This window comes from Macrobrachium nipponense, chromosome 2, assembly GCF_015104395.2.
Source record: "Macrobrachium nipponense isolate FS-2020 chromosome 2, ASM1510439v2, whole genome shotgun sequence".
NCBI lineage: Eukaryota > Metazoa > Arthropoda > Malacostraca > Decapoda > Palaemonidae > Macrobrachium > Macrobrachium nipponense.
Window position 1 is genome coordinate 134,671,477 of NC_087201.1, and position 26,498 is coordinate 134,697,974.

Genomic DNA, 26,498 nt, shown 5'->3' on the forward strand with positions numbered 1-26,498 from the left:
TAAAGCTAATACACAGGAAAATGATAGTATTCGTGCATCTCTGTGATTTTTAAGCATACATAGATAAACATAATAAATACATATATATATATAAATATATATATATATGTGACAGCATAACCCTCCTCCATGCTTTTCCTCATACTCAGACGAACTCAGAGCCATCGCAATTATAATTTCAACTACCTGAACCTCTTCACATATGCCATACAAATGTCACACTCAGCATCACAAACATTTCACCTTAACATCCAAGCTTCACCTACAGAAAGAGGTCTTCAACCACAATCCCACCTTTTCACTCTCTTCCCGGTCATCATATCATCTTTTTGACATAAATTCAGTTACTTTAATGCAAATAAACTGCTTCTCATCTCCCGCCGTCTACACTATAGTTCAGTGTACCCTATTCTTGGTTTCCAGTTATCCTTACATACTGATTTTTGCTCAAAATTATTCTGAATCTTCTAACATTTCAGACACTTACAAACTTTAGCCATCTCTCTCTCTCTCTCTCTCTCTCTCTCTATGTATATATAGTATCATCATCAGCTGTTAATATTGTAGATTCACATCAGCCGTGCATCTGATGTCTAGGCCAGTCCCTTACGACGCTCCTGATTGGTTGTTGATAAGCCAATCACAGGGCTAGAAGCTCCCAGTCTCTCGAGAGAGTTCACATAGGCAGGATGTATGTTCCACCTCTACTGAAGGATACTTTTGAAAGACGTATCCCTCAGGAGAGGCAGAACATACATCCTGTCTATGTGAACTCTCGAGAGAGACTGAAAGTTTCCAGCCCTGTGATTGGCTTATCAACAGCCAATCAGGAGCGTCGTAAGGTATTAGCCTAGACATCAGATGCACGGTTGATGTGAATCTACTATAGTCCACTGCAGGACAAAGGGCTCAGACATGTTGTCCTTCCACTCCCTTCTGTTTGCATCCTCTCTCTGCTTCCCGCCCCCCTCTTCGTTTGCAATCTCTAGGGACCCATTCTGTTATTCTTTTTGTCCACCTATTATCTGACATTCTTTTTATGCCCTGCCCACACCCATATCTTTTTCTTGTTGTTACAATGTCCTGTACTTTAGTTTGCTCTCGTATCGATATTGCTCTTTTTCTGTCTCTTAGTGTTATTCCCATCATTATTCTTTCCATAGCTCTTTGAGTTGTAACTAGCTTATGTTCTGAGGCTTTAGTAAGGCTCGAAGTTTCTGATGCATAAGTTAATACTGGCCGGGCCATCTGATTAAATACTTTTCTTTTTAGAGAAAGTAGCATTTTACCTTATATAATCTTATTTTGTTTACCATAAGCTCTAAATGTGTACATACATACATACACACACACACACACACACACACACACACACACACACACATATATATATATATATATATATATGTGTATGTATGAAATGTAATAGCCACAGAGCCCTCTTAACTTCTAAAGTTCTTTGTTCTTTTTTTTCGCGTGTGTGTGGGGGATGGGGGGGGGGGGTTGGGATTCGCTGTCCACTGACAAAGCCTTGAGCTGCAACTTCAAGGCTTTGTAGTGACAAGCGTATCCAAACAAATAAAGAACAAAGAATTTGAGAAGTTAAGAGGGCATTGCGGCTATTATAATTTCATAAGTATCTAGTAAAAATGACCGTAGATTCTGTATATAATCCTATACAAGTAATATATATTTAAACTACAAGAGGAATTTACTTCATTGTGGATTGTATCCCCATTTACTTAGAGGTACGACATAGTACCTGGCTTCTGCATATATATTATTATATAATATATATATATATATATATATATATATATATATATAATATATATATATATGTGTGTGTGTGTGTATATATATATATATAATATATATATATATATATATATGCATCCATGTATGTATAACTGAATAACGAAAAAAAATGAAACATAATGAATAAACATAAATAAAGACATTCCAGGAAGGAAAGCGAAAGGACGGCGTTCTACAACTTCTTGTGTTTTTACTTAGCAGTCTGCTAAGTAAAGGACAAGAAGTCGAAAGGCCTTGCAGAGCTCCCTCGTTTCTCTATCTTCGTGGAATTTGTCTTTATTTATATATATATATATATATATATATATATATATATATAATATATATATATATATATATATATATATACATATATATATATATATATATATATATATATATATATATACATATATATATATATATATATATATCATATATATATACTACATATACACACGAGAGCGAGAGAGAGAGAGAGATGTGGTCAGGAGAGACAATAACCTGTCCTTAATGTGCTATATGATTAAAATAGATGACGCTTTAGGCTTACGCCCACCGTCTGTTTCTAGACCTAGAGACTACCAGACCATAGGATCATTTAAACAAATCTATACATATATATATGTGTGTGTGTGTGTTTACATATTATACACACACATATACATATATATATATATATATATATATATATATATATATATATATATATATATAATTTGTTTCACAGGCATCGGTACGAATCCCCACGTGGACGAAGCAATTGTCATATACTATGATTCCCCTTCGTAGTAAAATATTCCCGAGGTATCGTGTATTGGATATTAAGCGATATCTGTGGCGTAAAATTTGTGAATGCAAAAAAGTCACGCGTGTCAGTACAGGTTGGAAAAATTCTTAAATAATTATATATAAATATAAAGTAAATAAATATATATATATATATATATATATATATATATATATATATACATACACACACACACACACACACTAGGACTAGATCTATGGTTCATACTCTTTCAAAAGCTTTTAATGTAATTCATGTAACTGTCATTAACATTATCTCTTAAACAACTGTTCTTTAGTGAAGGCTTCGTCGTCGATCTCCCATTTACTTGAACTAAACCGAGATGTGGACCTGAAAAAGCTTTCAGGTTAATCTGCATAGGCCTAATAAGCATGACATTCCTTGTAGGCTTTTAAGAGCACCCTTTTGTAGTTCTACTGAATTTTCTCTTACCGTGGTACGTTGCTAAGACATATATCGATCTTTCCTGGTCATAAAAATGACTAAACCCTATCACATATGCGCGCGTACACACACACACATATCCACATAGACATACATACACATAGACATAAAAGTTAATGAGGCCTGACGCAAGTGCGCGCATAATTCATCACGCTTACATTTACACATATACATACATAAATACACATACATATACACACATATATATACATACATATATACAATATATGTATATATGTGTGTGTATATATTAGACATTGTCGCAATCAAGTCAAAAGGAAAGTGAGACATAAAGGAGAGATCTAATGAAATGTGAGGGACAGGTGTGAGTAGGAGCTTCAACTAGGGAGAATGACAAGTTGCTCTGGACGGTTGGATGACGGCAAATGGGGCATAGGACAGAATAAGCCAAACAGAGAAAACGCAGTATTCTTATGGCTGAATAATTAGAGGGGTCGCTGAATACAGAGGCAGAAGAGGCTCAAGCAAATCAAGAGAATTTTTTGTGGCGTCGATGAATTGGAAGGCAAAAGGCAATGGTAGGATGACAAGAGAAATTCTGAGATGTCATCGTGATTTTGTGACTGAACCGCTAACCTTGGTGTCCAAGATATTTCTGGACGAGGCAAAGGTTGGAAAGGAATGGTCGCGAGAGGAATGGTTGTTCTTACGTGCAAAGGAAAGGTTATTAAATTTTAAGAGATTGCAAGAATTACGGGACATCGTATTCTAATTATAACTGGGAAGGGGGTAATGGAGAGTTTAGATGAAGACATTACGATGAGGAACAACAGGCTTGATATGGAAGAACAGGTATTGAAAGAGGACGTGTGAATCACGTGCTTAACCTCTGATTATACTTATTTTTCCACAGCACGGGACTTACAGGTTGAATACCTTGCCCAAGAGAGACTCGGAGATAACTGCACTACACCGCAACCACATTCTGACCTTTGGCCAAAGGATCACAACCTGGATGCAGGTTATTCTATGTCCAGAAACAATTCTATAACTGTTTTACCAGAACAGCAGCGCTTCATGAACGCGAGACCTGAAGTCCCACCAGGACAGACAGCCGATTACACTCGAGAACGCGAAGAAGTGAAAGGAGAAATGAAAGGATGAAGAACAAAGAAATCACTTTGAGGATGTGACCAAAGGGATACAGATAAAAAAAAAAAGGGGACTAGGATTTCTTGAATTTCTGAAGAGAAAGTAAGTTCGTGGAGAGGCTGTCTAATTCGGAAGTCACTGGGTATAAAAAAGATAAAGATGGAGACCTTGTGAGAGCAGGTGAGTAGCTTTCATATGCATGAAACGTACAGTGCAAGCATTGTAAAAGTGACTGATAGGTGTGCACTTGTAGGAGAAGGCATACAAACAGCTGGTTGTTTTGCGAAAATACGTAATTACATCAGTGCTTCAATCCAAATATGGCTGGGTTTTCCTCACGTTTTTGCATTTTATAATACGAAAAAGCTCTTCGGGAACATAAACTGGAATGGAGTCACATTCACATTGACATTAAAATCATTCACAAGTAATTAGACGGGCATAGAATTCTAACATAAGACGTAAGGAAATACAAACAAAAGCAGAAGCAAAGCAACCTTAGACTTTCATGCAACTCATTATCTTGAACTTTACATGATGCTTACAAAATATTCCTGAAAGATAACTGAAAAGAAACGTCATAATAAAACATAAATAAATTGAACAGGCACTGCACAGTAAAAAATATATATGTGCAGGTGAAATTAAACCATATATGTGTTTGTCACACTTCCCTTATTTTTCATTATTATAAAAAAAAAGTAATCGTGAATCTTAATGTGTCTGACGAATTTGAAACGCAGCAAGAAAACAGCAGATACACGAAAAGTTTAAAATCAAAATCATCTGAATAAAATCGTGAAAGGTTATTACGTAGCAAAAACGGGACTATGAATTGAGACAATTAGGGCTTATCTGATGTGAAACGTTGACCTTTCTCCAAGAGTAATGAGAACCCTTTCCCAAACGTTTCATCCAGTTGGAAGAATGAAGTCCATTAAGCTAGAACTCTTATAATCCCTATGTATATTTAAAATCTATTTGACATTTTATCAACAAAGTGGGATTTTCTTATTTTTGTGGTCAGCCTAGCATAAAATCTGTTTTGTATTACGGGATGCCCCAGTACACTCCCAGTACCTGAAAGATTTCGGATTTAAATTTCATTACCCCCAGCCTTAAACAGGTGATCGATGTCGTTTCTGTTAAATATTAAAGGATTAATCGATCGGCAATCTTACAATGGCTTAGAATTTTGCTCGCATGCGCGTTTCTGCTTTGTTGAGAGCACGACACAAAACAGGAAAGAAAAGGGAGAAAAAGAATGATAATAATGTCCCTGTTCGTTTAGGAATTGATAGGACTGAGTTTCAACATGCAGTACCTGCAGGCATGGATATCTGATATATACTTTCCCGAACTTCGTGGAACCTTTTATCATCCACACTCTGAAAATGATGTGACTTAACTTTAGCATCGAATACCCTTCATTTCTTGGAATGGCAATGAATATGATGTTTAGGCCAAAGGCTAAGCACTGGGACCTACGAGGTCATTCAGCGCTGGAAAGGAAATTGAGAGTAGATAGGTTTGAAAGGTGTAATATGAGGATAACCTTGCACTTTGAACTAATTGTTAGGAGAGGGTGGACAGCAAGATGGAGGAAAGGTAATATGAAAGGAGGCACAGAAAAAGGAATGAAAGGGATTGCAACTCGGGGCCGAAAGGACGCTGCAAATAACCTTTCGTAATGCCTACAGTGCACCCCGCGAGGTGCACTGAAGGCACTACCCCTCTCCGGGCCCTTTATTTGTTAAACTAAGTTTTTGTTTCTCTCTCTCTCCTTTTCCATCTGACACACTTATTCCACCTCCTGCCAGAATATTGGGTCATCTGTTGATAAGTTACGTAATATCAGCACCCGCTGGGTATACTCGTGACCCCTCTTCATTCAGAAACTTTTCCTTTACCCATAAAGGTCTGTGTCATCTGGGCTTCCCATTAATGTTAATCAAATGTCCTTTCTATTTATACTGTTCCAGCTGAATATCGAAAAAGCCTTTTCCTCTCTCAAAACAACTCGCATCGTTGAAGCATTTCCTTACGAAAATTCCCAGAATTATGATATAGGTTACTCCTTCTTCCCTGAACTCTCTGTTGGTCTCATAATTTAGCAAGTGATCTAATAATCTGAATGACTAAGTCTTCCTCTGTATGAATTACTTTCTTTATATTAATTACGTTTCATCTCATTTTTTTCGTTGTTTGTCACAGTCCGGGAATATACATAGCTATCTATATGTTTTTGAGCATCGAATTCTTTTGATCCAGTAAATAACTATATATCCTGTTATCTCACTCACAAACTTCATTGACCTGAGGCAATAAGGCAAATATTTCCGATTAACAAATCCAGTTCCTGTGACTAATTCACTCTTGAACGAAACAACAGGTAGAATTCTATTATATATCGTGCAGTATGTATAATTTATGGGGCTGTGTGGCAGAAATAACAAATGACCAAATAGAGACTCCAAAAGGAGTATGAACTTCCAGAGAAAGCAAGATATTATCTTCGCGTGGGAATGGAAAAGTCATCCACGGTTAAAATCTCTAGAACGGAGAACAGATGAGCATCTGAAGGAAGATTTTATCTCGCGGGAAGAAAGCAGCAGAATGATATTAGAAACAAGCACAGCCACAGAGCCATAGAACTTAAGAGCTGGTGTATCCTCTGTTCTACTGACATGTGGAAATAGATTAGTCATTCGTGAAATAAAACGAAAACTGTCACTAAGTAAAGACATTCTATTAAGGAGATAGTATAGGGCCTGTTTAATTATGTGACGCAGATGTCATAACAGGTACGAGTGATTTCGTAAACTAACAAAATAAATAGAAGTGAACATTATAGTGTCGTGAACATATACAATTAGAATTGTGTACAGATTCAGGGTATGAAATGTAATAAGGTTACCTTTTACAGACCATGGTTGTTAAAAAAAATACTAAATAAACATATGTCTGTAGTAGGTGGATTGATGCTATTAGACGATATATTACAATTGACGAAGTAATCTATAATTATTAAAGAAACCTCTCGCTCTCTCAAAAATTTTCATCAAAACTTAATTCCTTATGTCAAGTCAGCCCCTTCAGAGAATTGTGATATTTTCTGCAAGACAGACTCCTGGGAACGATCATTCAAATACTATAAACACACACACATACATACGTACATACACGAAACTCTTGAGAGAAATGTGAGCGAAACCTACAGTAAAAGAGAGGGCCAATCTGCGGTTAATGAAACTGTAGGTTTACAATATTGTAGATAGTACATGTCATGAAAACCCCACTTCAAAAAGGATAACCGAAATTTGTTATGATAAACTAAAGTACACTCTCAGGCACAGTCCTCCTAGACTACCCGGAATTCTGAATAGTGCCCATTTTAGTTCAAGATTATGACTTATTTCTAATTTTGCCCTTATTCATATTCTTCCTTTGTCATAAGCAACATCTATTGATTTTCCTAACATTTGACTGTTTTCACAAAACACACACACTCATAAACGTCTCCATGCACCATCCTTTATCAGAGTTTACCCCAAAAACGCTTATTTTTAAATTGGCTTCTCTGATAGAGAGGAAAACCTCCCATTAAAGCTTATGTTTTCATGTTTGTGCAGATGGCAGCTGCTAAGATGTTGGTGAGAAGTTTTGTGAGGAAAGTGGGAGCAGCTTCACCAATTCTGTGACCCAACCCCCCTACGTTTCACACAGAAGAGTTGAGTTGAGTTGAATATAGAATTTAATCCAAAGAACAAGCACTGGGACCTATGAGGTCATTCAGTGCTGAAATGTAAATTAACAGTAAAAGGTTTGAAAGGTGTAACAGGAGGAAAACCTCGCAGTTGCACTATGAATCAAGTGTTAGTAGAGGGTGGAAAGTAAGATGAAGAAAGAGAAAATGAAAGGAGGTACAGTAAAAGGAACGAAAGTGGTTGCAGCTATAGGGGCCGAAGGCACGCTGCAAAGAACCTTATGTAATGCCTACAGTACACCGCATGAGGTCCACTGACGACACTACCTCCCTATACGGAGACACAGAAGAGTGGTTATTGGCTTATGACGAGACGGCCTCTATTCTCCGATGAGCTTACTGGAATGACCTCCAACTGCCATTTTTGAAACAATTTAATACACGCCTTCTTGTAGCAGTGCAACGACCACACTATACTGTTCAGCACCTATCTTAACATTATTGAGCTGGCTATTAGGCGGTAATTAAATTGGCCCCCTTTGAGTAGACAGATGAAGATAGGTCATCAGACGCCTCAGTCCGAGGTTTTAAATCTTTGAAGATTTTTCAGAAAAATGTGCCTCTCTTAACTCAACCCGTCCCCCAAGGCGCCCCCCCCCCCCCCCCCCTTTTCTTTTCAAAGTAATTTTACGGAGAAATTGGTCTAATTCTTAGACAAATAATCGCTGATTAAGGATTTGAACCAACATAAAAATAAGAACTACTTATTCAACGTTTTTTGAAATTGTGAAATTGTTATCCCATTTGGTCGGTATAACAAACAGGCTATTTTTTTATAGAAAAAATGAATCGTAGCTATATCCTTTAGGTGAGTAAGTAATTATGGAACTTCACATCTGACTCCTTAGTGAGCAAGTTCTTCGTCACAGTATAACGAAAAGAGCAGAGTGGATTCATACCCGTTTTCCACAAGAATTATTGACGTATTGTTCGTAGTAAGCGGTGGTTGCTTCTTTTATTTAGAACTGGCCGGCCTGGCGGCGGGCAACCATAGGCCGACTTTGTTTGAAGTCCGTAATATCATCGTTATTTTTCATCGCAGAAGAAAAGAAAGACCATATTTGGAATCCTCGTGAAAAGTTGCATTAGAATATTGTTTTCGTTTTTTTCTTCTCTACCACTTATATTTAAGACGTGAGCATTGCCGGATATCCGGCCGGATATCGGATCAAAACGACAACCGTTTAAGTTAAGTATATCTTAGTTTTACCAGACCACTGAGCTGATTAACAGCTCTCCTAGGGCTGGCCCGAAGGACTAGATATTTCTACGTGATAGGAACCAATTGGTTACCTGGCAACGGGACCTACAGCTTATTGTGGGATCCGAACCCCATTGTATCGAGAAATGAATTTCAATCACCAGAAATAAATTCCTCTGGTTCCGCGTTGGCCGAGCCGAGAATCGAACTTCGGACCACCGGATTGGTAGCCGAGCGCGAAATGCCCCTACTATCATCGGTATTTTTCATCGAAGAATAAAAGAAAGACCATATTTGGAATCTTCGTGAAAAGTTATAGAAGATTAATGCTTTCTTTTTTTCTAATAATAAAGAAGTTAGCATGGCCGGATATCCAGCCGGATCAAAACGTCCCTCGGATAAAAACCTAATATAAAATCCAAAGTCTAAAGATCTTGATAAGATCTACATATATGGTCCGACTTCGGTTCAGTAGTTTCGCCGTCTATAGCGAACATACATATATAAATACATATACAGTCCGACCGTCAGCTTTATATACAAGATTATGGAATAACGTCACGCTGACAGATTGTGATATTTTGAAGTCCTTTAAAATAACAGACGATTACGTGCTTGACAGCAAACCAAAAATGGGAAGGAGGGAGGCGGTGGAATTAAATGCGTTGAGATAATGGAAAAGAAGATCCCGAAAATGAAAAGTTCTGTGTGTACAACGTATATCCTTTAACCACCCGATTATCAGCCAAAAGTTTTCTTTATTTTTCATCATCATCATCCAGGTGCCATATCCCCAAGGACGTCGGCAATCATGGCTCGCCATTCCTCTTTATTTTTAAGCAAGGATAAAGTTTGGTGGTCATAAGCCCTTTTACACCTGGAGGCGGCCCACTGTCGACTAACCAACAAGTATATACATAATTCACCATTTAAGCCATCAGAGGCGGAATGGAATCTCAGGAAATAGGCTGAAGTCGTTTCCACTTCGTCAAGCACATTGTGATAGTTTTTTGCGCCGGTAGGCTGATAAAAAATAAATCAATTAATAAAAAAAATCGGCTACCTGACCCATTAATTATTATTCTCCTTCGGAACTGAATGTGTAACTCATCATTTCAGTCACTCTATAGGTAAGTTTAGGATCTTCCGGAAGCTTTCTGTTTCGTCAGTTTGTCTTTTCCATACCCAAGCTATATATAGTATATTACCATCCGACTACTCTCTCTCTCTAAACCCAGTTTCCACCACACTAATCCTGATTATACTTTTATGGAGGACGTCGTCTCCCGAATCCTCTCTCACCTCCCTCTGCCAGAGGTCTCAAGTTGAGTAGCAAGAGAGAGAGAGAGAGAGAGAGAGAGAGAGAATTAAAAAGCTTATGGCAGCTGCGTTCGGTTCATCTACCTGCTTAGTAAACCTGTCAGATTTTGAGATTTAGATGTCTCGTAAATTCTAATCCACTTTTCATGATTACCAGCCGTCCATACCTTCCCTTTCAGTGTAACAGCCACAAAAAAAATATTCACAAGGTAATCCCTTAATGAAATTTTTTTTTTTAAAGTTTACGATTTTCTTGCCGTCCTTGATATCGGAAAGAACCACTAAGGAATAGTTCGCGTCTTATCACATGACCATGATCCATATGTACGCATTAAGCTACAAATATCCTTTAATATCTAATTCACTCTACTAGGGAATTGATATATTTTCATATATGTTAACTGAAGGGGAATTTTTTGGTCGATAAGAAATTCGTCGGCTCATGGGCGAGCACCACAGAACCAAGAATTCAGGATGCACAGTGAAGCGCTCTAAACCACACGCACATTTATATGTATGCACTAATCCCTAAGAGGTGGGAGGATGCTGCTATGAGTACAACCGCAAGGGCCGCCGTTAGTGTCAGCTGGGTGGAACGAACCATGGATCTAACAAACGGTGAGTCGAGAGCTGCATCATTCAGTTACGGCCCCCACTGCTGCTGGTTGCATATTGTGATGGTATCCAACTTCATCTTGAGCGCATATAAAAGGCAATAGATACCCTCTGGAATCTAGATGTCAGCGGTCTCCGGAATCTTTCTTTGCTCAAAGTGGGAATTCCCTTTTTCCAAATATTGTTTGTACGGTATTTTTACATTGCATGGAACCAGCAGTTATTCAGCAACGGAACCAACGGCTTTACGTGACTTCCGAACCACGTCGAGAGTGAACTTCTATCACCAGAAATACACATCTCTGACCCCTCAACGGGATGCCCAAGAATCGAACTCGCGGCCACTGAGGTGACAGGCAAAGACCATATCAACCACGCCACTGAGGCGCTCTTTTTCCAAGGAATGAAAATTATCATTTGACCCCGTCACCAACCCGCCCCACCCCCTTCCAAGCATATGTCAAAAGGCATCTTATTTTGTCATCAAGCATAAGCTATATCTCAGAAGTGAACTTTTAAAATATTGTTTTGCGCCTGTGTTTCAAGGGCATCTGTCTCCCTCGGTCTGCAGAGCATGGTTACCCATACCCATAGCTTCAATGACCAGCAGTGGATGAGGCCATTCATTCCACTGGACTCCTTTTGTCGTGCTGTGAAGCAGTTTTCATGGCAGTGGTAAAGTTTTTCGTGATCATGAGCCCGATCAACAGTCTGTAATGCTACTTTAAAGTTCTTGGCCTTGATCTGTTTTTTCTAGCGGTTGTGTCTCATCTGCGGTTCATCTAGACACCTTTCTGTTTGATTGTTTGTTCTTTTATCTGCATTCCATTATACTTATGTATCGTCTCCTTTTTCCTATTTTCACACATGGCTCTTCTGTTTTGAGGACTTGGATAGCATTTCAAAGATCTTTTTAGGTTGATCCATAAGCATATATATACATCTTGACTAATAATGAACTGGAATAAGTCCACAACCTGTTATATAATTTAGTACCATGTACACCCACGCCAAGGTGATCAGCTTGTTTGTGGTGGAAGCGACGTGATGAACCTTCGAGATTGTCTCTGTTTGGGAATTACTCGAATTCTAGTGTCTTGTCATTCCCGCTCCCCTGACCTCATTTTTCTCAGCTTATACCAAGGCCACCAGCCTTGGTATAAGCTGAAGAAGGTGAGTGCCCCAAGGTGCCACTTCCTTCGAGAGAAAGCCCAGTGCTCCTTTCTTCGTCAGGACCCTTATACACAGATCACTGATATTTTGGAAATGAAACCAGCCTTAGTAGTTTAGAAATAAAACCAGCAAATAGGAAGATATTCAGTTAGGATGAACTAAGGTGCACAGTGAGTGTCATCCCAACCCAAACAAAATTTCAGTTCACAAAAAAATGCTGTTTCCTATAAAAGTGGAAAACAAACAAACAACAGAATGCGTACCATGGAAACACCAGTGCCCTCGACTTTAAAACCGGGATACATAACATGGCAGGTAAATCGGAGAGTGACTTTGATGTTACCGGAAGGTTCTATTGTGTATTTCTCCCGGTTAAATTCTTATTCTTCTTTCCCACCGTTATCTCTACATTAAAGGGTAGGTTGCCTGATGGGCCTTCTCTACTGCCTTCTATCAAAGGCATCATCAGGCATCGTTTATTGTTTGGCAAAGGGTTTTTTACGACCGCATGCCCTTGCTGTCATCAACCTCAGTTATAGGCGGTGGGCCTAGCCTTTCACTAAAAAGTAAGACTGTAAGGCAACAGTTTCCACAGTTATTGTCGGTGGGCCTACCTCTTTCCCTTAAAAAAGCTAAGACCTTTGCAGCAACAGTTTCCACAAAAGTTTCTAAGAAGCGATGGGGCCTAAGGGCCTTATCACTAAAAGTAGACTTTTGCCAAGGCAACAGTTTCACATTATTGGCGGTGGGGGCCTAGCCTTTCACTAAAAAGCAAAGTTAAGACTGCAAGGCAACAGTTTCCCACAGTTTTGTTGGCGGTGGGCCGCCTTGTGTCCCAGTTTGTTGGCATTGGCCTAGCCTTTCACTAAAAAGTAGACTGCAAGCGAACAGTCTTCTCCACAGTTGGTTGGCGTGGGCATAGCCTTTCACTAAAAAAGTAGACTGCAAGGCACAGTTTCCACAGTTAAATGCGGTGGGCCTAGCCTTTCATAAGTAAGACTGCAAGGCAACGTTTCCCCATTTGTTGGCGTTGGGCATAGCCTTTCACTAAAAGGTAAGACTGTCAGGCAACCGTTTCCACAGTTGTTGGCGGTGGCCCTAGCCTTTCACTAAAAGTAGACTGCAAGGCACATTTTCCACAGTTATTGGCGTGGGCCTAAGCTTTGCACTAAAAGTAATAACTGCAAGGCAACAGTTTCCACAGTTATTGGCGGTGGGCCTAGCCTTTCACTAAAAGTAAGACTGCAGCAACGTTTCCACAGTTGTTGGTGGTGGGCCTAGCCTTCCTAAAAAGTAGACTGCAAGCACACGTTTTCACAGTTATTGGCGGGCCTAGCCTTTCCACTAAAAAGTTAGAACTTGCAGAGGCAACAGGTTTCCCACAGTTGTTGGCGGTGGGCCTAGTCCTTTCACTAAAAAGTAAGCACTGCACGGCAACAGTTTCCACAGTTGTTGGCAGTGGGCCTAAGGCCTCACTAAAAAGTAGGGAAACCTGCAAGCAAACAGTTTCACCAAAGTTGTTGCAAAAAAGTTGGACCTAAGCCTTTCACTAAAAAGTAGACAAGGCAAGGCAACGTTTCCCACAGTTGTTTGGCGGTGGGCCTATGCATCTTTCACTAAAAAAGTAAGACTGCAAGGCCAACGAGTTTCCCACAGTTTGTTTGGCGGTGGGGCCTAGCCTTTCACTAAAAACGTAAAGACTTGGCAAGGCAACCAGTTTCCACAGTTTGTTGGCGGTGGGCCTAAGCCCGTTTACTAAAAAGTAAGGACTGCAACTGGACAAACAGTTTTCCAACAGTTGTTTGGCGGTGGGCCCTACCTTTCACTAAAAAAGGTAAGGACTGCAAGGCAACAGTTTTCCACGAGTTGGCGGTGGACCTAGCCTTTCACTAAAAAGTAAGACTGCAAGGCAACCAAGGTTCCAAACAGTTGTTGGCGGTTTGGGCCTAGCCTTTCAATAAAAAGTTAAGACTTGCAGGCAACAGGTTTCCACAGTTGTGGCGGTGCGGCCTAGCCTCCTTTCACTAAAAAGTAAGACTGCAATGGCAACAGTTTTTCCCCAGGTTGTTTGGCAGGTGGGACCATAGCCTTTCACTTAAAAAGTAAGACGCAAGGCAACAGTTTCCACAGTGTTGGCGGTGGGCCTAGACTGGTCAACTAAAAAGTAAGACTGCGCAGGCAACAGTTTCCACAGGTTGTTGGCAAGTGGGCCTAGGCCTTCACCGAAAAAGTAAGGGACTTTGCAATGGAACAGTTTTCAAAACGTTGTTGGCGGGGGCCTAGCCTTTACTAAAAAGTACGCCTGCAAGGGCAAACAGTTTCCACCAGTTGTGGCGGGGGCCAGCCTTTCACTTAAAAAGTAAGACTTGCAAGGCAACAGGTTGGGGCCACCAGTTGTTGCAGAGGCCAGCCCTTACTAAAAAAGTAAGAACTGCAAGGCAACAGTTCCCCAAGTTGTTGCGGGGGCTCGGCCTTTCAACTAAAAGTAAGGAATTTGCAAGGCCAACAGTTTTCCACAGTTGTTGGCCGGTGGGCCTAGCCTTTCACTAAAAAGTAAACTGCAAGGCAACAGTTTTCCACAGTTTGTTGGCGGTGGGCCCTAGCCTTTCCTAAAAAGTAAGACTGCAAGGCAACAGTTTCCACAGTTATTGGCGGTGGGCCTAGCTTTCACACAAAGCAAGACTGCAAGGCAACCAGTTTTCCTCATTTGTTGGTGGTGGGCCTAGCCTTTCACTAAAAAGTAAGACTGCAAGGCAACAGTTTCCACAGTTATTGGCGGCGGTGGGCCTAGCCTTTTACTAAAAATTAAGACTGCAAAGCAGCAACTGTCCTTTTAGTCGCATTTTACGACATGCAGAACCTACGGTGGTGGTATTCTTACACCCTTACCACATGACCCGTTAAATACTTATTCATTTACACCAATCAAAATTCTGTTCAGTGGAAGCCCGATTATCCAGCGAATGGCTCTCGTGACGCTAATGAAGACATAATCCCAAATCAATAAATAGGCCTTGACTCTGATCCATCACCTTTAGTTAATGAGGTTCTCCTGCGTTCACGTGACCCCTCATTTTCAGCAGCCACTAATATTCAGATAAATTCTGTATAACTCATCCGTCGTCATGACTCATTTTTTCTCCTCAGGTCTTCCCGAACATTTTTAAGTTTGTTCGTAAAGACATTCAGCTTATACAGTACACAACTCTCGTTAACATCTTCTATCGATGATTGAGAACAAATTTATTGTCAGTTTTCAGAGCCAAATACTCCTGAAAGTCTTTTCATGAAATTAGGCATTCTCAGCCAGCAATCCAGCTGCAGAACGCAAATCTACAAGGCACCCATTCTCATCCATTATTAGCTCTCGTAACCAGCTGACTTCGTATTCATCCACAACGTTCTCTCAAAACCCGTTGACTTCCAATTCTCTATAAACAGCTTTCGAAATTAGCTGACTACTTATCAGTGCCTTTACTATCTTTCAAAACCATCTGAATTCTTATCTGCTTTATTACCATCTCTCGAAATCAGCTGACTTCTTATCTCCTCCATTGATATCTCTCGGAGCCAGGTGACTTCTAATCTGCTTTATTTCTATCTCTCGAAATCAGCTGACACCTTATCTCCCCCATTAATCTCTCTCGAAACCAGCTGACTTCTTATCTCCTCCATTAATATCTCTCGAAGCCAGCTGACTTATCTGTTCCATTATTACTCTTGAAACCAGCCACTCCTCTGTTCCATTATCATCTCTCAAACTAAGTGATTCCTTTCACATTTCATATATATTTGTTTCAATGCTACCTAAGATACTTGCTAATAGATACTCAGAGTGAACACAAAACAGTTAATTCAAAATAAGAATCACGTAAATGACTGACAAACGATGTTTAATATTGTAGGGTCCCCCCTGGACCCCACCGTCTACACACCTTCATCTCACCTGGCCAGCTACTGTTTGCTTGCATGGTGTTTTTACGTTGCATGGAACTAGTGGTTATTCAGCAACGGGACCAACGGCTTTACGTGACTTCCGAACTACGTCGAGAGTGAACCTATATCACCGGAAATACACATCTCTCACACCTCAATGGAATGCCCGAGAATCGAACTCGTGGCCACCGAGGTGGCAGGTCAAGACTATACCGACCACTGGCCAGCTAATGTCCTGAAGACAACATCTCAAGAGACACAGCATACGTCACGCATCTTTTATACATATATCTTCATTCATAACATTGTCATGCTGAATGTATCGTTATTACCATACGCATTACAATGTCAGCATTTCAGCCATATGTACCATAGCTTCAGTCGTGTCTTGTATATCGATATATATGTATATTTCCATGTCAACAAACTCAAATGATAATGTTGTGACCTTGTTGTTGTTTTTGATTAAGCTGGCCTTATGCCAGCTCTTGCTCATAGAGGAGTGGTTGGTTGTAGGAGGGGGGAGTTTAGGTTACTTTAAACAGTACATTAAAACTAAGCATTTTAGTACTTATCCTTAGAGCCAGATGATTATACTCTGTTTTTTTCATCTGTCCATCCGCCTGTGGTGTTTTTGTATGGTAACACTGCGTCCCGGGCTTTAGATAGTTACATTCAGCTTACATTCAACGATTATAATAATATCCTATTTCGAATATTAACGATGTAATTCGCATACAGTAAATTATGAAAACACTTTTCAGTTACAAATGTACACCCAGATATCCTTTTATTTACCCAAAACTTACAATTAGCGTAAGTATCTAAAGCCTGGGACGCAGTGTTACCATACAAAAACACCACAGGCGGATGGACAGATGAAAAAAAACAGAGTATAGTTATTATCAATTAGGCCTCTCGAATGCCTCATGAATGGCCACAGACCCAAATGTCTACTTGAAATATTTTTTTGTATCGCGCACAAATGGACGTTGTCGATAAGTCCGGCGTCCAGTCAGCTTTCGCCTAATGAAATGAGCTGTGCCTAATCGTTCCAATCCGCGCTGAAGGTCGTAGTCCTGAAGAAGAAAAATAACAACCCTTCAATTCTACTGACGACACCAAGTTGTGTGCGCAGCACGATCTGTCATGCTCGAAGAACCCTTCGGCCTTCAGTCAGAAAATTCACCTTTTATACTTAGGATTAATATGATGCTAGTGAAATTTAAACTAACCCCCTCCTCCCCTCGTAAACTGGCCCCCACCCCTTACTTCAAAGAAGGTCGAAATTGACCTGGCAAAATGCACTGGGGAGGTCTTCACTTATCGCACTGAATATTAATCAACGACGCTGATTTTGGAGGTACCTAAAGTTGCTAAAGTAATTATATTTGACTTTACTCAAATGTAATATCTATTGTCGATCAAGTCATTGTGACTGAACTTTGCACGCTGGATAAAATTTCATCTTCAAGGTAATTTTTCAGTTATTAAGCAACGCATATATACTGTTAAAGTTGTGCTTTAACTAAAGCTTACTCTCTCTCTCTCTCTCTCTCTCTCTCCATAGATGACGCTGAACGAAAAACAACCCTCCTCTCCACTACTTTGTCCTTCAAATATGCAGATGTCACATAATCTACCCAAAAACTGACCTTTCGTTGTTCTCCGAATCTGTGGTTATGCTGTTTGTTTCTACGAGTTTTTCCTCCCATTTTTTACAGATACAAGATTATGCCCAGTTTAATTCATGAGCGAGATTTTAAACAGCTTAAACGTAATCAAAACTGCGTAGATTCTTGGCCAAGGTTACGTGCATTTTAATGGCGAGTACAACCGCGCGGCGTTGAAATGAATGCCTCCTTACCCATCACTTCCACAAAAGACATTCTGAGGCACCTTCCCAAAGCCGGTGTACTGTGGGGATTCACCGTACATGGTAGGACCGCATTTGCAATTAATTATGGTTCATTAAACTTGTCATTTTGACGCAAGTTTATTATCATTATCGGAGAAACAAATCCACAGATATGAAGATAAGGAGAATCGTGCAGATTACAGGAATTCTTTATAGTTTTATTTCTAGTATACATATTTGTGAAGTTACACAACTGTGGATTTGTTTCTCCATCTTAACACTCACGCTATATTATTATTATTATTATTATTAATTATTATTATTATTATTACCAGCCAAGTTGAAACCTTTGTAGGGACGGCAAAATTTCATAAACCCGAGGGCTACACTGAGCGGAAAGCAACACAATACAGAAGAGGAAACTGAAAAGAAAACAATCAAGTATGAGAGAAACACAACAAAGCAAACAAAGAAGATTCACATGATAATGTATAAAAAAATAAAATAACTATGAAGTGAGATTCATGTCAGCTTGCCCCCACCCCGCCCACCCCAAAAAACACACACACACACACACACAAATTTGTACGGTATCTGAACTTCTGCAATTCCAGCAATTCAAGTAAATGATTAAGATCATTCTTCTACTTGGTCTCAACAAAAATAAAACAAAACTGTGGAACTGAACCTCACAGAAGTAGTGCAAGACTGTTAAAATGGACAGCATAACCACTCCTACGTGGTGGTTTGTTTGTTTGTTTGTTTGTATGGTGTTTTTACGTTGCATGGAACCAGTGGTTATTCAGCAACGGGAACGTGGTGGATGGTGTGGCCTGGGAAGATCTGTGTTCAAAGGATGATAGAAGTCATATCTTATACGGTATGCGCGATGAGCTAATTGAAGATGCGTGCCTGAGATTTATATCAGGAACCAACAGAAATCAGGTTTTTTTTACCAAAACCTAAGATGCGCGTCACCTGCTGAAGACTAATTAATGAAACAATATTAAAAATATTCCGAGATTAAAAAAAAAATTAGTAAAAATTTCCTTGACGACAGACAAGATCCCAAAAATCTTGAAAGACTTTTTTTTTTCCATTTGGGGATTTTTTGTGCAAATGAAGAAGAGATGGGCCAGAAATGTCTCTCGAAATTGAGTTTGGAGTCAACAATGACATATAGAACTTTGAAGGAGTTTCAGTTATTTAAGGAATCGTTCAATGAAAACTTACGGGAAGGGGAGGCGATACAATCGTAGTTTGAGTTTTGTCAGGTTTTGACTTTTGGGAGGAAGTCAAAACCTGACGAAACTCAACCTACGACCGTAGCGCCTCCCCTACCAGTAATTTTTCATTGAATGATTCCTTAAATCATTGAAACCCCTTTAAAGTTCTATATGTCATTGTTGATTGCAGATTCAATTTCGAGAGACATGTCTGGCCCATCTCATCTTCATTTACACAAAAATCCCCAGACGGAAAAAGCCTTTCAAGATTTTGGGGGCCCTGTCTGTCCTCAGCGAATTTTCTACATTTTTTTTGTTCTATCCTGCAATGTTTTAAATATCGTTCCCCCATTTTCAACCAAATCTCTACTAAGATTCAGCAACCACAGATCTATGCACAGGAGACAGCATCGATGCAAGGAGACTGGCATTATCTACATAAACAAGCTTATTTTCAAGGCCAAACCACAAAACTGTATGTACATATATAATACAAAGAGTAATAGGCCAAGAACACTACCCTGGGGAACACCTGTATTCATTATACTGCCCATCTACAACAACTCGTCGTCATCTGTTAGTTAAAAACTTAATAACAATACTTAAAAATGGCTCAACGATTCCCATGCAAGTGCGGAAACAAGGTCCATGTGATAACCCTTTCAAGGACAGCACTGAAGTCATGACTAATCATGACCAGAATCTAGGAATTGAAAGACAGGCACCACAAGCGCCCAGATCCTGCGAGGGCAAGCTGCATCTGAGGTGGCCTCACACTAGGCCTTTTTTCTCCAGCAGCGAACCGTTGCTGCCGAAAATGGAAAACCAGGAGCTTTTAGCTCGAGATTATGGCTTCCCGTCTGGACGGGAAGCAGCAAGCACGAACCGCGAGCGACCGTGTAGTGTAAACAAACAAGATGGCTGCTGCTGATAGGACGTACTCTCAGACCTTTGGCTTCTCTTCTCCTAAGCCACTCTCGAACCCACAAACGTTTTTTGTTACTCTTGCATTCACGTAAGATTCCGAGAAAACACATCACTGCAGCACATCTGCAACAGTCTGACAATTTCTGGGCGCCATGATGATATCAGCTGATCAGTTTTTAGTTTTTCCTACTGCCCCTCGAAACCACGAGGTCCTAGTGTGACGATACAACACTTTTGCTCGCGAGCATCGGCTGGATGCTGGCCAAAACCGAGAGCAACAAATGACTAGTGTGATACCAGGAACATATAGGCATTTAAATGTTTTTCCAGCAGAGCAGACGTTCAAGAACTTTAGATAAAATGGAAGGTAATCAGCAGCGTTAGATTTCGGTGCTCGTTCTGAATGTGAGTATGCATGTACATCTGTCCTTATCCAATTTAGAAATGTTTGAGCAATACTGTTGCTTTTACGATTTTTTATCTTTTGTTTTATCTTTGACCTCGATTGGTTCTTGAAAGAATCTTAATTAGCAAACGTGAACGCGTGTAAAATTTTCATACAATTCTAACTTCGTTATATTTTGTTACCTATCATATTGCTATAAGACTGACTATTAAGCCTGCTAACATTTTCATTTTTTCAACATGTGCAAAATGAACCATTTCTAGCTAACTTACGAAAAATTAAACTAGTCACTGACACCACTCAATTTCACGCTGCTCTGCTTCCCGTCAAACTCTTCAGCAAAAGATTTGCCTTTTACCCGGACAGTGAGTGACGCTTTCTTCAGGTTTAAGCAAATGAGGAAGTATTGGCGGTACAAAATAATTTAATTAATTAATTGATTAAATAAAATAAAATGCACATCTCCGAGAGCCCCACCATCTGTTCCCGAGTTGTACTAGTTACCAGAGAGGGTTTCTTTTATAGACCATCGTATTCATTTCCTGCTGAAGCAGAAATTCTGAGCCTAGACTGATATAATTTCTCACGTCAAATCAGATCTGTTCCTCCGACAAGGATGACGCCAAGTTTCGAATCTGAGTTTCTTACCACAACACTGACATCTCGAACACAATATAGTTCCCAATATTTGTTATATCACAGTTGTCACACCTTAGAACGGAATGGAATATAGAATTTAGGCAAAAGGCCAAAAACCTGGACCTATGAGGGCATTCAACGTTGGAAAGGAAATCGAGAGTAGGTAGGTTTAAAAGTTGTAACAGAAGGAAAACCTCACAGTTGTACTATGAAATAATTGTTAGGAGAGGATGGATACCAAGATGGAAGAAAGATAATATGAGTAGAGGTACAGTATAATAAATGAAAGAGGTTGCAGCTAGAAGCCGAAGGGACGCTGCGAAGAACCTTTAGAAATGCCTACAGTGCACCCCGTAAGGTGCACTGACGGCAATAACCCCCGTAAGGGGTATCGTACCTTACAGATCGCAGAAACAATTCTTTACTTTGGAGTAATCTACCATCTATTTTTAGAGTCGAAGCAATGGGAAGAATAATAATAAGAAGAAAAACGCACAATAAATGCTCAGACACTGGAGGCCTTGAGAGCGCTTAAACGTGTGGAGCCATTTATGAATGTTAATCAGTTAATTCTCAAGAGTGAGAAACATTATAATACAGGATGCTCTGTTGTGATGAAGATCCGTGTTGATAGATCCGGTTGATAATGCGCCAAGGAGTAATTGCATTTGAGTGTTCTTGGTATCAATAAACCTTTAAAACCATCAACTGCAGGAACTAGGTAAAGTAGAATGTAGCAAATCGCTGCGAAACCATATCACAAAAACGAATAAAAGTCTGCCCGGATTATAGAGAATGTGTTTTATTTATAATGCTAACGAACAATCAGAATGCATAAACGATCTGGTCAGAACACCATATATCAGGCTTAGCATCAGCATCCAAGAATACAAACAACGAAGAGACAATTTTATGGAACTTTTTACACACGTTCACTTTCTTCCCCTCTTGCTAATCCACATTCCACCGAAGTGAGTGAGATGTTTCAGTACTTTTAAGCAACAATCGAGAACAGGGCTAAACCCTAAACTACAACTGTGTCTTTTAACCCGTTTCAAACCTGAAAATCACAGACGAGCATACATTCAAGCGAGGAAAAATTAGGAGAACGCAAACTCTCGCATCTTTGAGATCTTAGGTAACCTCATTGATAAGGAAGAGTTTAACGGCGATTGATTTGTCTCCGATTAGTTAGCTATTTTTCAGCATCGTGAAATTCCATCGACCCTTGAAACTATTTGAATATAAGCTTTCTCAATTTCGATTTGTTCATTACACTGCAGATAAGCACTTGCTCACAATCAACTTGCATTTTGTACCAGAAAGTGAGCGAAACAACAAACTATGAAGACAATGTTTAATGTTTTCGAGTATGGATATGACACAATCCTATCCTAAGGAGACTCTCTCTAATCTCTCTCTCTCTCATATATATATATATATATATATATATATTATATATTATATATATATATATATATATATATATATATATATATATAGTGTGTATGTGTGTGTGTGTGTGTACTATATATATCTACTTTCAACAAGTAATATTCCTCTGACATATTCTAGAAGTTTTTCCCATACCTGCTTTCATTTGTTTTATTAACTGTTAATCAAATTTGAACCGACTTTTCCACCAGTTTCATTTTTTACTTCTAAAACTGCCTGACAATGAGTCTGCAAAATGTCTGGCGATTTACCTGTATTTATTTACCAGACCCATGTTTCCATTCTTTGAATAAAAAAAATAACAAAAAATAAGCAAACGCAAGGCTTATAATAAAAAAGAATCAGTCAATGCTGACTGTTATGAACTTCGACCATTTTTAGCTTCACTGCTTTCAATTAAGGAAATCTATTACCTGTGTGAGAAGGTTTTGATACTGTATGTGGTCACTGCTTCTGCAATGTTTCCACTTATGATCCCTGCAGTACGCTATACAGTTACTTGTTCGTGAACATCCACCGAATGCGCATTCATGAATGCCTATAACGCCCTGCGAAGAAATGCTTCCAATTAGAGTAAGATACGCCAAAGAAATTCCAGGAATAGAGACCCCCAGGAGAGCATGCACTGAGAGCAGTACATATAGGAAGAAGACCGCTGGGATGGCGAAGAACGAGGTGGATCGACATAACTGCCAGAGATCTTGAAGAAGAAACCCAGAACCTAGAGGAAGCAAGGAAGTGGCTCAGGATAGACAGTTGGAGAGAAACTGTATCAGCCTTATGCCACTGCCCAGTGGCGGAAAGATAAAGTAAAGTAAGTAAAAAACTCGTCATTGCGTAACTTTTACCGGTGTCACTAAAAATAACTGACGTGTCATTATTGCTTCGAAGTATAAGCAATTGGTAGGTTTTATTCATAGGAACTATAGCAATTGCTGATCATTTCTAAGCATTTGCTTGCTCTTAAGTATCAGCTGTAAGCATTTGCAACTATAGAAGATTCACATCAACTGTGCATCTGATGTCTATAGCCCAGTCCCTTACGAAGCTCCTGATTGGTTGTTGATAAGCCAATCACAGGGCTGGAAACTCTCAGTCTCCCGAGATAGTTCACATAGGCAGGATATATGTTCCACCTCTCCTGACAGACGTATCCCTCAGGAGAGGTGGATCATACACCCTGCCTAAGTGATCTCTCTCGAGAGAGAGACAGAGTTTCCAGCCCAGTGATTGGCTTATCAACAGCCAATCTGGAACGTGGTAAGGGACTGGCCTAGACATCAGATGCACGGTTGATGTGAATCTACTATAGGCTAAGCAAAAGCAGTTGCTTTATTTTATTCATTGGAAGTGAAGCAAATGCTGTAAAATCCAGGCAAAAGCATTTGCTTAACGGTAGTCTAAACCGGCTTTTCTTTAGAACGGGTTGATGAGTCAATCTACAATTAACAGCAGGCAAGGTGATAAACAGTACCTGTTGCGTGTAGTACACTTTGTCACCTCCGTATAGCACTGTTGCAGTTCAGTCATATGCTAAGACGAGTTATTTCTGATCCTCGTGATCAGTGAGGCTGTGGCACTTTTAGAGTTTATAACGAGAATCACTACTTTTGGTACAGCAAAAGTATTCCTGACAGCATCAACAAGGAGACAAAATACTGACGCCCAATCAAAGACAATTGTAAACGCATTGGCCAGGGAGCATTCCTTGATTAGTTCTCAAAATCACTTCTATCAAACCTTGATTCTAAGAGCTAAATATCTATGTTGGTTTATTCTGACATTCAGTCCTTACTTAGCTGACTAAAATAAAAAAAAATAAAAAGAATCACGGTCTTTACATGACAGTTTTGTAAACAGCGTTATCATAAGGAAAATATTTAGTAGGCCATATATATGAAAATTTCATATATATGGCCTACTAAATATTTTCAACAGTGTGGCTCGAAACCGATAAAATCAGGCAAACAAGTTTCCAGGAATTCAAGGCAGACAACACGTAATATTCGCAGGAACATCGAAGAGAATACATCTTATTGAAACACCAAAAACTAAGTTATGCAAACGTGTAAGTACGAGTGCGTAGAATCTGACTAAAGGGGGTGGACCAAGATGCCTAATCCAACCTTGAACGGGACGGAACGACTTGGGAATCCCATCACGAGATGTTGCACGGTATCGAGACCCTACACGAACTGTATCCGTAGAATAGACGGATGTCCGCATCAAGGCATAGACCCATTCTCATTCTCCTCCAAGCCACCATGACCTACGTATGGGTCTTCGGTATAACTAAAATGACGAAAGCATTTGACACGACTTTGAAATCCCCACAGCATGGCACAGGCGGGTCCTCTTTCAAGGTTCCTGCTGTTGCATATTTAGTCGTTGTGGGTGTTGAACGTTGCTGCCTATTCAGAAGAAGACACACACAAAAAGTGAGTTAAAAACTTGCCAGGTACCGGCCTTGACCATAAACTTGGAAGTATGTGTGTGTGTGTGTGTGTGTGTGAGAGAGAGAGAGAGAGAGAGAGAGAGAGAGAGATCATGTAGTTTTTTATGAACGTTAGAATTTTAGAACTATTTTCCTTCTCAAAGAATACTGTTCGTCGTTATTCAGAATTCATATATATAATCGAAATGATGTTGTGCTTACTACAGGGAATATATGGCATAGCACCTTACTAAATGAATACAGTAGTTCGCAGAAAAAGGTGTAGCCTACGAGTTCAGTTGAGTTGACTAAAGAATTTAGGCCAAAGGACAAGCACTGGGACCTATGAGGTCATTCAGCGCTGAAATGGAAATTGACAGTAAAAGGTTTGAAAGGTGTAACAGGAGGAAAACCACGCAGTTGCACTATGAATCAAGTGTTAGGATGTTAAGTAATATGAAGAAAGAGAATATGAAAGGAGGTGCAGTAAAAGAAACGAAAGTGGTTGCAGCTAGGGGCCGAAGACACTGCAAAGAAGCTTAAGTAGTAATGCCTACAGTGTGTGTAGCCTATGCTACCAAAATTTACTGCCCTGCACATTACTTTTGATGAAAACATAAATTAAACAAGAGTTTGTTACAAACATCACCTATAAAAATGCAAAATTTTCAATTTGAACGGAATAACAGACTTCTATAGTTTGTTACGATCTCCAGAAGGGCTCAGGTGAGGCGTTTCGGATTTTCGTTAAGAATGCAAGTTCATTAAATGCATTTTGTTAAACGACTTTAACACTACCCTCAAGTGTCTAAAACTGAGAAACTGTTGGTACTGACTGTCTCCTACAGGCCTACATACTACAAACAATTCTTCATAACTCACAAAATGCGCCACAGTAATACCTATGTTGAAAAGACGAGACTCCAATCATTATGGGTCATTAAAACTCAGTACGCTTTGCTTACTTGTAAAAATGCAATTCCATTTTCTCCTGAAGAATTCCAGCTCCCCCTTCTTCCATTATAAGTTACACAACTGTTAGAAGATCGCCGCCAGCCCAGCAGCGCCATCCAAGTGTCGCCACACCAAACTACGTAATATACTAGTATTTACAAACAATATCTCCAGTTATTATTATAGGCCGTCTATGTTATGACCCCGAGTCAGGGCCCAAGAGCAAGAATGAAAGCAACTAAATTAATTAATTATTAAGAACCTCGTCATAATCCGATCCCTTTATAAAAATAACACTTGCATCCATGTACGAGCGCGCACTTGTCACGTAAGATGCATTTTTAAGATGACCTGCTTTGATGATGTTCCTTAGAAGCAATGTAGCACGATTATCATATGATGTATATATATATATATATATAT

The 26,498-nt window shown here is 39.6% G+C and overlaps 1 protein-coding gene across 1 annotated transcript in view; it reads right to left on the reverse strand.

The window, feature by feature from the left end:
• Nucleotides 1-26,233, reverse strand: part of LOC135221013 (uncharacterized) — an 88,027-nt gene extending 61,794 nt beyond the window's left edge. The window contains exon 1 of the mRNA XM_064258734.1: nucleotides 26,087-26,233. The gene's annotated coding sequence lies outside the window, so the exon portion shown is untranslated. The remainder of the gene's footprint in view (nucleotides 1-26,086) is intronic.
• Between the last annotated feature and the right edge of the window lie 265 nt (nucleotides 26,234-26,498).